Source organism: Maylandia zebra, linkage group LG19 (assembly GCF_041146795.1).
Source record: "Maylandia zebra isolate NMK-2024a linkage group LG19, Mzebra_GT3a, whole genome shotgun sequence".
Lineage (NCBI taxonomy): Eukaryota > Metazoa > Chordata > Actinopteri > Cichliformes > Cichlidae > Maylandia > Maylandia zebra.
Window position 1 is genome coordinate 13495546 of NC_135185.1, and position 11013 is coordinate 13506558.

At 38.8% G+C, this 11013-nt stretch overlaps 1 protein-coding gene across 1 annotated transcript in view; it reads right to left on the bottom strand.

The window, feature by feature from the left end:
- Positions 1 to 6193, bottom strand: part of lingo2b (leucine rich repeat and Ig domain containing 2b) — a 42143-nt gene extending 35950 nt beyond the window's left edge. Inside the window, exon 1 of the mRNA XM_004559331.3 lies at positions 5477 to 6193. The gene's annotated coding sequence lies outside the window, so the exon portion shown is untranslated. The remainder of the gene's footprint in view (positions 1 to 5476) is intronic.
- Between the last annotated feature and the right edge of the window lie 4820 nt (positions 6194 to 11013).

Sequence of the window (11013 nt, forward strand, 5' to 3'; positions counted from 1 at the left end):
GGGAAACCTTATTGACCTTATTACATGTAAAACCCTGGAAATTTAAAGTCTTAATATAATTCATGTGTGTGTTAGTTGGAGGCTCTGACATCTGGGATTGAAAAGTGGCAACTGAACAATATTTAATCAATTATTAATGGTGTAGATAAAACTGATTCACATGGTAATTATTAAGTAATTAAAGTTTCTGTCTGCAAATCTGCCTTGCATTAATAATGTTGCCTTTCAGCAGCCATCTGTTGTTTTAGGTTGTCATAATGGGTTATTTCAGAATGATCAGTTTAACGTGCACTAATATCCTGAGAATGTGTTTGACACCTATGGGGTGTATTGATTTTCTGACAAACTGTACACATACTGCAGGCTCTCATTAAGAATCACCGTGATTAACTACACAATTACTTTAAAATTCCTCAATAGTAACCCGGTTGGCTGTGGAAAGGTTGAAACCTGAGCACGTCGCAGTAACAGATCACCTGGTAGCTGGATAATAACAATGAATATAATTTTTAATGGTTTTTTTTATCACTGTGGATTATCTCTAAAAGAGCACATCAATGGGAAGGGCAAAGACGTTTTTGCTAATGGAAATGATTTTACTCTCATTCAGCTCAGTCTCTGAGTTATTGTTACTTTGGGAAGTACAATAAATGGGCTCTCGGTGAAAATGACATTTAAACTTCCACGTGGATGATATTTAATTCAGATTCAAGATGAAACAAAAAAAAAATCTCCTGCTTCTCCATGATGAGAGATTTTGAGAACAAAACACATTAGACCTTCAACTGACCAAGTGACCTCTTTTATGATGCCAGTTATACATTCATGTGCACTGTTATTATATTTCTAATCATAAAAATTCCTGCTATAATGAATCAAATTGTCTACTTTTCTTTTAGCAACCAGATTAGACAGACAGGCCCTGCCATTAGGGATATTTGTATATTTTTGTAGTGCACTTATCCAAAAACTGGTACTGATCTGTGTGCAGATGAACAGTTGGTGGCTTTTGGAGGCAGGTGCGATACATCCCCTTCTAAATCAGCCAAGTATGGCGTAAAGATCTGGTGTAACAGTGATGCCAAAACTCCTTTTCTGCAAAAATTATTTTTAAACTATAATCGAAACCATAACTGATTAGATAAAAGTATTTTTAGTATAAATGTCATTGGAAACCGCAGACAGGTCCATAACTAAATGGTCAGTGACGCAATTTTTGTCATTTTTCCACAGTCGATTTTAAACAATATAACCAAGATGTGATTAAAGTGAAGACTTTCACCCTTAAGTGGTTTAATTAAGTATTGCAATAAATGCGGAGGAATTACAGAAGCACCAAAGTAATGGGCCAGACTAAGATAATGTTAAATATATGGATTTAATAATTGGATGAAAATCATTTGTAGCTAATGACTGCCTGAAGTCTAAAACCTGTGGACATTACTAACTTCTGTAATCCCCTCTTTTAAATACTCTGGCAGGCCTTTACTGCACCCACCTTCACTTCCTGCTTATTTGTGGTTCAGTCACTGTAAAGCCGCTGTATGGGGCTGAGGTCAGGTCACTGACGTGGTCATTGAAGAATATTCACTTTCTTTGCCTCTTGGGCTGATTTTTCTTTGGCATGCTTTCAGTTATTATCCATTTGCACTGAACATAGAGTACCTTCTACTTTTATCAGCAGTCACATCATCAGTAAAAATTAGTGACCCTGTCAGCCTTGCAGGCTAACACAACATTCACGCCATCTTGAATAAGCAAATGCTTCAGCCAATACCTTTTGATTAGCCTTGTCTCATGCTTTCTTGCTTTGTGGTAGATTTTTGTTCTGTATTCATTGATATATTTGAATGCTAATCAATAAAATCAAATCAATCAAACATCATGTTTGAACGATGATGTAATATGCTTGGAATGATGAGCTGCTTCTTTCCATCTCCACACTTTTTAATTCCCATCATTCTGGTACAAATTAATCTCGGTTTAACCTGTAAAAATAATTTCATTCAGAACTGTGATGCGTCAGTCAGCAAGTTGGCATACAGACTGCAGCAGTCAGGGATTAAACCTGCAATTAATAGATCACATGCTCTGCCTCCTCAGCTACAGCCACACCAAGCTCTCAGGCTTTTTAGTGAGCTGGTCAATTCATTCCTTATCCCGAAAAGTTGATTCATCTGGTCGCAGCGTTTTCATTGCATTTCGTCACTCATCCAAGTGACTGCAGGTCATTTGCACAATGACTGAAACTAGCACCACTGGCAAACAAAGGGCTGTGAGGTCAGTTTCTTTATCATTTATATTGCAAATTGTCATAACAATTGATCAACACTCACTGATCAAAGACCATTGATCAGTGGCCAGTGGAATAGCTGCAATCAAAGGAGTGTTTGGAATTTCTTTTCCTGGATGACTGAGCATGCATCAAGACAAATTCATTCCCTACTTTTAAAACAGCCACTGAATGTTTTTTGCTTTCTCACTGATGGGCTTAGTTTATTACTTTTTTGCCTAATTATGGCCGCGGTCACTTGCATGAAGTTGCTACCAAATGCGAGTAATACATTTAAAATCATAATAAGATTTTAATCTACTTAATTTATGGCCTCACATGGCCATGAAACTGCTTCTCAATCAACTGTTAATTTTGAGCTTTAATGGAATCTGGTCAAATAAAATTTACTTGATTCGTTCATTGGTATATATATTCACTTTTAAATATCTCTCTTTATAAATATTTTATACACTTCCTTGTATTTCTCTCAAAATTATTGCTTCATGTTTATGATGCCAAAGAATATTTTTTCGCCTGTACTTAGATTAAGACAGACGTTTTGGTAATAAATGGTGAGATGCATTTTTAATTATTATCATTTAAATCTGGAGGATCAAGAAAAATGGGCTGACTTTTGCATGCTTAAGGATGGAGGGAAATCAGCCACATCATATCTGTAGGTGTAACTTTGTGATTGCACTGTAATCTATTTTAGTTTCTAATGTTATATTTTATTTTGTTTTTTCTTCTGTCCTTGGTTTGCATGTGCTTCTTTTTCTTTTTTTTGCCTTTTTGAAATCCCTTTTATGTTTTATTTATGTCTTTTATGTCTTGCCTTGCCTTAGATCTTGTTTCTCTTATTTTCTGTTAGATCACAAACAATAACAGAAAAAAAATCCTTGTCACACTTGTTGCAGCAGCATGTAATCAATCCCTATATTCTTCCATTTGGTTTAAGTTGGATTTCTAATGTAATCCAACTAATGCCAATAAAGGGAATCAGTACATGTAAGACAGAGCTTAACAGTCAGTGCATAAAACCCAAACACTGGCATTGCTTTTCTCCATTATTGGCACCATCTGAGGGAAATAAAGGTGCCAAGAATCAGCCAGGCGGTTTGTGTGCAGCTACGCGGGTGGGATGTTAACTCATTAGTTTGCGCACCCACAATGAGGGACAAAAACAGGGGGGGCTGAGCTTGATTGGTAAGGCTGTGGAGGTCAAGAATACAGTCATGGTAAGTATGACCAGCTGTGGATTACATTGAGGCAGCGTGAAGGTTGATTGGGAGTTAAGTCAGGAGAAAACGGTGGTGGCGCGGTGATTTCCTCAGATGAGTTTTGTGCACTTGGTTATTACCCAGAAATCCTCCCATGTGACACAAGACACAGACACGGCAAGCCTTGAAATTTCCTTGCAAGGGAACAGAGTTAGAGATGTGAGAAAGGGAAAGGGAAAAGGAAGCCTGTCAGGGTTGGAGAAAATAAACAGTAGAAGGTTGATAGGGTGGTAGGGGAAGACAGAGGGGCGGAGGCAATCCCACCTTACCCCCCCCCCCCCCCCCCCCATTAGCTTATCTCATTCCCCCCCCAACCCTTAACAAGGGATAGTTTTCTCCTCGTCTCATCTTTCTCTCTCCCTCTCTCTATCTCCCGGGACCAAACACACCCCTGACAGGTTGCCATGGAAACGCCTCACACACACAAATGCCCACACACTCACCCACACTCTCTCTCTCTCAGAGACACACGCTCAGCATCACTCTCTCTCGATCTTGCAGCGGTAACGCCTGTATCCCCCCTCCAACCCCTCCATTAGCATCCCTCTTGCTTGGATACAGCAGGGCAGCACTGGCCGAAAGCCCTGAGGTACAGCAGAGTCCTCCGTGCACCTAAATTCATTTGTTACAAGAAAACTTCTAAAAACCATACTTTGGTGAGCACACTGAACAAATGCTTACATGCTGTGGCCTTGGATTTTGGAACGCAAAAGTATTGTTCCCTTTTTAAAAAAAAAAAGTAATTAAAAAAAGGCTTACAAATGCATTTCTGGTTATTTCCCCTGAACTATGCTCTCTATTATGAAGATAACAATGGCCAGATTCAATTTGCACACAATTACTGTAGCCATGCCATCCTCAATTAATGCCCACGGAAGTCAGAGAAGAGCCAGTAGCTGGAGAGTCCCTTGGCTGAGCATAACTCATTTATAATTCAGTCTTATTTCTCGTACTTAAGGTCAGAACAGGCGCGTGTAAAGTGAGGGTTTTTTGCAAACACTCATCCGCATGAAGGGATATCTACACTATATCTCATCCCCGCAGGCTTTTAGGGATCCTGGTCCACTCTGAGGGGGGTACAAAAAAAGAACTGTGTTCCTCAGTGCGTTCCTCTGCTGCAGGGCCACACTGACTCACAGCAGAACACCAGCTTCATACAGAGCTTGTGTCATCCCCCGCCGTGCAGCACAGGAGGGTTTTTATCTCTCCACCTTGTCAAGTGTGTTGGTGTCATCATGTCAGACAGTGTATAGATGCGATCTCTTTGCTGCAACAATCTCAAGTGGGGGGGAAAGAAGTCACATCCACAGGCGTCACCATTCATGCAGGCGGTGGATTGTCTTTTAAAATTTATTTATGTATATATATTTTTTATATTTTATATTGAGTTTTCAGTCATACGGTATGATACATAAAGTGTGATCACAATCCAGCATCCTTTCTTCCCTCAACACCTACATCCCTCCCAAAACAGAGGCAGAGCTTTTATCTCCATTCACCACCACAGACCTCATGGGGACCTCATCAGCTCTCCTGTTCGCATTTATTTATTTACTTATTTGAATAACTTGCATCCTTCCCCCCTGAAAATATTCTCACACCTCCTGCCCGGAGAGGGACTACGCCTATAGTCTGCTGATGAAACCAAGTGTCAATATCTTTTCTTTTTTTTTTTTCCTTTTTTTTCGCGAGTTATCGCCCAGTTGATGAGTGAGTCCGGAAGGGTTTTGTTCATGTTCGTCACGGATTGAAGTGAAATATGAATTTGAGCTTAAAAAAAATATAAATATATATGTATCTCTCTCTCTCTCATATATATATATATATATCTCTATCTATCTATCTATCTATCTATCTATCTATCTATCTATCTATCAGTGTTACAACAATTTAATGGTCGATGAAGTATCACGAGTCTTACCTTTTACCTGCTCCGCCACATGCCAAAATCCACCTTCACGTTTTACATCACTGAGTGGGAGTCCGAGGCGCGCACACTCTTAACACAGACTTGCACAGACTGTGAATGCAATCCTCTCTCTGAGTTGGTCTCCTTCCACTCTGGCTTCCATGGAAAAACGACCTTAAAATAGCAGACTTTTTTTCGTTTTTTTTTAATGTGGTTTCCTCTCCGGTTATCACGCAGCTCAGTGTTTCTGAAGTCGGCTCCAGGTTTAACGAAGCATCGGCACCGCGCTGGATCACGGCGCGCGGAGAGAGAGAGCGAGAGAGATGCGTCAAGCCAGCAGCGTGTACAGAGTGGCATTAAATGTTGGCCTTCAGAGTAAAAGCCTGAAAAGTGCTCTCTGATGTACAGTTGTGCCAAACAGCTGTCATTTAGTTTGGCTGAATGGTGAATACATTTATAGGTCAGCAATCTGAAGCAGTTTAGTCTCGACTTAGATCGTTATTGATCTGGATCAGTAAAATGTACAGGATAGTTTATTAGATACACCTTTTCAGCCTTTTCAGTCTTTGAAAATGCTGAAATTTTTTGTGATGTGGTTTCAACAAGGTGCAAGAAACATTTTGGTTCATATTGATGACATTGCAGAGTTTTGGTAGGTTTGTCTTTGCATATACATTATGTAAATCTCCCATTCCATTCCATCCCAAAGATGCTCATTTGACATTTTCTATATTTTCATGTTCAAGGAACCAGTTTGGGATGATTTGAACTTTTTGACGTGGAGAGATATACTGCCTGAATGAACTTTCATAAGATGGGGATGTGTTGAGGGATGCAACAAAACTCCAATGGGCCAAAGACATGTTCTTCAGAGGTGCTCATCTGCACGACTTGGTTGTCCTAAATGATAATTTTACTTACTCATCCCTTCCTGTCAGCTTGGCCAAGTCACGTATATCATCTTTATTTCTCAGTCTGATACACACTTTGAATTTCAACAGCTCGATTTGACCTTGTCTATATGACTAAATCGATTTAGTTTCTGCCACTGAGAACATAATCAGCTGTACCTAATAAAGTGGCCAGTGAACGTACATATTCAATGTACAAAAGACAGATTTTATTACAACGTCCTTCCAAAGAAGCAGCTTTTATTTGAACCTGTGGTGGTTTTAATCTTGTTCATCTAAAGCCAATTTGCAGTCTTGGTTCAGCTGTTATTAAAATGGATCTCGTTTACAGTTGACTTAGTAGCATTGTGATGGCGGGAAGCATTGCATTAGTGCTAAGTGGCCAGATGATAATCTGGGTAATCACAGAGGATGTTTCTGGGTGCAAGACTTAAGGAGGCAGTGCATGGAGGTATAAAGCACACGGTGGAAACTCCAACTTTGTTTTCAAAGCAAGATCAGGCAGATGAAACAGAGCACAGCACCAAATTAAACTTTGTTTAGTGAGAAGAAGTCCCACAAAGTGGAAACTGTTGCCTTGTACAAGATGGCATGATAGATAAAGAATATTTTAATAAATAATGCGAGACTCCATTCAGCAAAAGTCAAGTCAAAAGAATGCTGTGTCCTAGTGGTCTCAAAGGGTGAGGAGGCCTCTTCTGAAAAGCTAAAACAAGGCTTAAGGTGGACTAAGATATGCACATAGTGGATAATGGAAAAGGACAGTATGTTTTCCATCATATAGACACTACTATGTGCAGCTATTTGTCTACTCTAAGGAAGTTATAATAAGAAGTGATTGTGGAAGCTATAAACAACAGTGTATGTCAGATAACCCCCCCCCCCCCATCCCTCCGTTTCCCACCTTAAAAGAGAAAAAACACTTTACTTATCCTCTTATCCAGCATAGAAGATCAAATTGAAATAATGCATTGAATGAGGGAATTATTGATAAAGTGCTTAAACACTTGGAAAAGCTCTTTGCTTTCTATCAGCTGGGCTTTTCTTATCAAAGCTATGGTGGAAGTGAGATGTTACGATCTGTTTTCTTTTACGTGAAACATAATAGTGGTAATGATGCAATATAATATGCTTAAACATCAACCTGTCATGTTAGAGGTTAAAATCAAAATTGGACTCATTTATAAATCCAGGATATTATCAGGTATTAAAAAATAAATGTTGTGATTCCAGCTTTTAAATAGTAAAAATACATTTTATGATATGAAGAATTAAAGAAGGATTTATTAATTCATCCAAATATTTCATTCTTTGGGCACTCAACAGAAGAAGATGGAAAAGAAGAGGCACGATGATGACGATGATGATGACTCATTCTTGATGAATCAGATCAGAATGTCACATTAGCATCAACTCCAAAGCTTTCTACACAACAGGCACTAATCAATGCTCCAATCAATTTCTGTTGAAGCAAACAAACCTTTACATCACAGGTGGATGATGCTGAGACTCCTACATAAGCTTATCAGGGTTTTAAGAAGTCAAGAGCAACAGCGTGCCTCTTGGATGATCCTCACACCTGGAATGAACAGTAATAATTTTTTCCTCATATGATTTAATTTTGAAAGTTTTTACAGGAAGTCCCATTTTATATTGCGCTTTCTTGCCGCTGGGTATGGTGGGACTTCAGTCTTCCAAGTTAATCATTTTGCTTTTACCAGAGAACAGCAGCTCACAGCATGGGACGAGAAAACGAGGAGCGCCTGTGGGATCTGTGTTTCTACCTCCGCTTCCCCCTTTTCCACTCATTTCTTCTTTCTTTGCTTTGCCCTGTGAGACTTTTAATCTGTAATCACCTTCTATCCATTCATGCCTTTACCTTTGTTATTCATACGCGCCACATTTCCCCTTATCGTTCCCTCATTTTAATCTTTTGTGACACACTGTAGCTTAGTCACGGGGGACCCCGCCGACTCAGATGGTATAATGAAGATATGAAATAACTGTGAGTGTTTTCTTACACTACTATTCTTGCGAGGACAAAATGTTCCCACAAAAACTGTTTAAAAATTATATGTCACTATTTTGGGCCCAGGTGTACATTAAAAGTAAAGATTATATTTAGGACCAGATAAAGTAATTTATCTTCACTTAATGCTGAGCTTCACTTAATTTTACATTTATAGTTAATTAAATTTTAGCAAAACATGAATCTAAAAATAATAGTCATTATATTGGTTACATTTTATGTATTAGCATAGCAATTACAAAAGGCCATGCAAGACTCAAGTTCAACGATAAAACAAGAATAAGAACAAAGTGACTCAATGGTTAAGAAAACAAGAGTTTAACATCAAATTTAAAAAGGTAAAAGAATAAAATGATGGAAAGTTAAGAATGTCAAACATATAAAATAAAATTTATATGAAAGCGCTACCATATAAATGAGTCTTTAACAATGATATAAGAGAGAAGACTGATAAAGCGAGTTGGAGCTCCTCATGCAGGTCATTCCATCCCAAACTGCAAACACTTTATTGTCTTTTGTCTTTAAGTGTGAGGTAGGACTAGTGAGCAGACTTGTGCCGGAGGATCTCAGGCTGTGCACTGGTTGGTCTAGGACAGTAGTTTTAATATATATTCTGGAGTCCAGTCAGGAAAAGTAAGAGGTAACTGTCATGGTTGGTGCTGTGTGGCATGCAGGATGTAGGACCCAAATGCAGGACACTCAGATGGAGGAATAAACTCGAAGCGCAGCTTAAATGCTGGACAAAGTTTTCATAAGAAATAAACTTCACAAAAAGCAAACCAAAACCTGAATATGGACACTAGAAACTAAGAAACATGAATTAGGAAAAGTAACCAGGGCCAAGCAGAGAGCAACACAACAGTGAGGGTTCAATGCAACACAGAGCAAGGAAAACACAGGGCTTAAATACAGCTGGAGTAATCAGGGAATGGGAGACAGGAGGGGAACACAGCTGGGATTAATTAGACATAACAAGACAAAAGAAGCAAAACTAGAAACATTGACATGAGACAAGGGACCGTCAAAGTAAAACAGGAAGTATAACACAGAGACCTGACTGACCAGAGAGACAGAGGAAACAAGGAGACGAGACATGACACGAGGAGGAACATGAGAAAAGCAAAATAACAGAAACCAAAATCATAGAACAAAATCTATAACAAGCAGAACCAAAACCCATGAATAACAACAATCAAAGAATATACCTAAAACACACAAAAACACTGGGCCGCAGACTCAGTGTTACAGACAGTAACACCCTCAAATCAGCTCTAAATTAAATGGTCAGCCAGTGTAGAGTCAGTGTAGAGCAGTTTGGTTGAAATTTGTTGAAACACCATTACGATAATCAAACTGAGAGGAAATAAAAGCATGAATTATGACATTTCTCAGGTTTCAGGTGCTGGACTGGGTAACCTTTTTTTCCCCCTGGAAAAAACCCCAAAATAAAACTGACATACATTAATTAAACATTCTGCTTTTACACAAAAAATAAAAACAATCAGTGGAGAAAAGAGGGAAGGTAGAAACTTTTTTTCTACTTTTTCATTCTTTACATGGAATGATCCAGATGACCCAGTCTATAAAGGTGTGCTCAGATGAAGTGAAAGTCACAATATTTAACTGTCAAAGTGTGGCTGAAGCGTCAGCCTAATATAGCAGTGCTTCTTACAGACATCTTCATCCTGACATACAAAGTTGCACAGTCGAAAGTAACAAAAAGAAAAAATGTTTACGATTTTTCACGTCGAAAGGTGATCAAACCTCTGTTTAAAATGATTATCATGTTACATATACATTCATTAAAAAAGCTTTTCTGGTCCTCGCTCACACCCTCATTTCTTTTCAATATCTCGCTGTGGCTATTTTACTTACTTTCAACTGCAAAGCAATTGCACAGGTTGCCCTGAGACTGCAATCAGCTTCAGACTGACTGCAAACACTCTGCAATCAATCTGAGTCAGTCAACAGAGATGAGTGCAGCACATCAGTGATGTATTTCTTTACAGTAGGGGATTCAACTCAACTTGACAGCTGGTTGTATTCAGGTTATATTCCTATATAAAAGCAGGGGTGCCGAGCGCCTATGTCATTTTGCAGTTACATTGCTGTCCTGCAGCGACTCTGTCACTATTTGTGAAGGAATTTTGGTTTCAGATCTAAAGATGCAAATAGTCGATGTGAATTTCTGCTTAATGTGTATTTCTGTGTATGCAGATGATGACACATTTTCAGTTTTTGCTGGTGTATCACAGTAAATTGCCACATCATTTCAGACTGCATAGAATTGCTAACTTGAAGTCAGTCTGAGATAAAATGTCTTAATGCAATTTTAATCACCTGGTCTGTGAGTGGTCACCGACCAGCTTCCCATCTTTGAAACAATGTAAAAGTCAGCCGTCTCCAACCGCTGTTGTCAAGACTGTGACTGTAGCATGAGGCAGCTTGGCTTCTCTCTAGCAACAAGTGTTTTTGCTAAGAGTTAGCTTAGCAAAAACAAACAGCCTGACCTGCTTATAAAAAAGGAACAAATTAATAATTCAATTTGCAAACAAAGAAGTGAAAAAAGAAAGTTTTGCTCAACATCCAGTGAATTGCTGAGTTTTGGA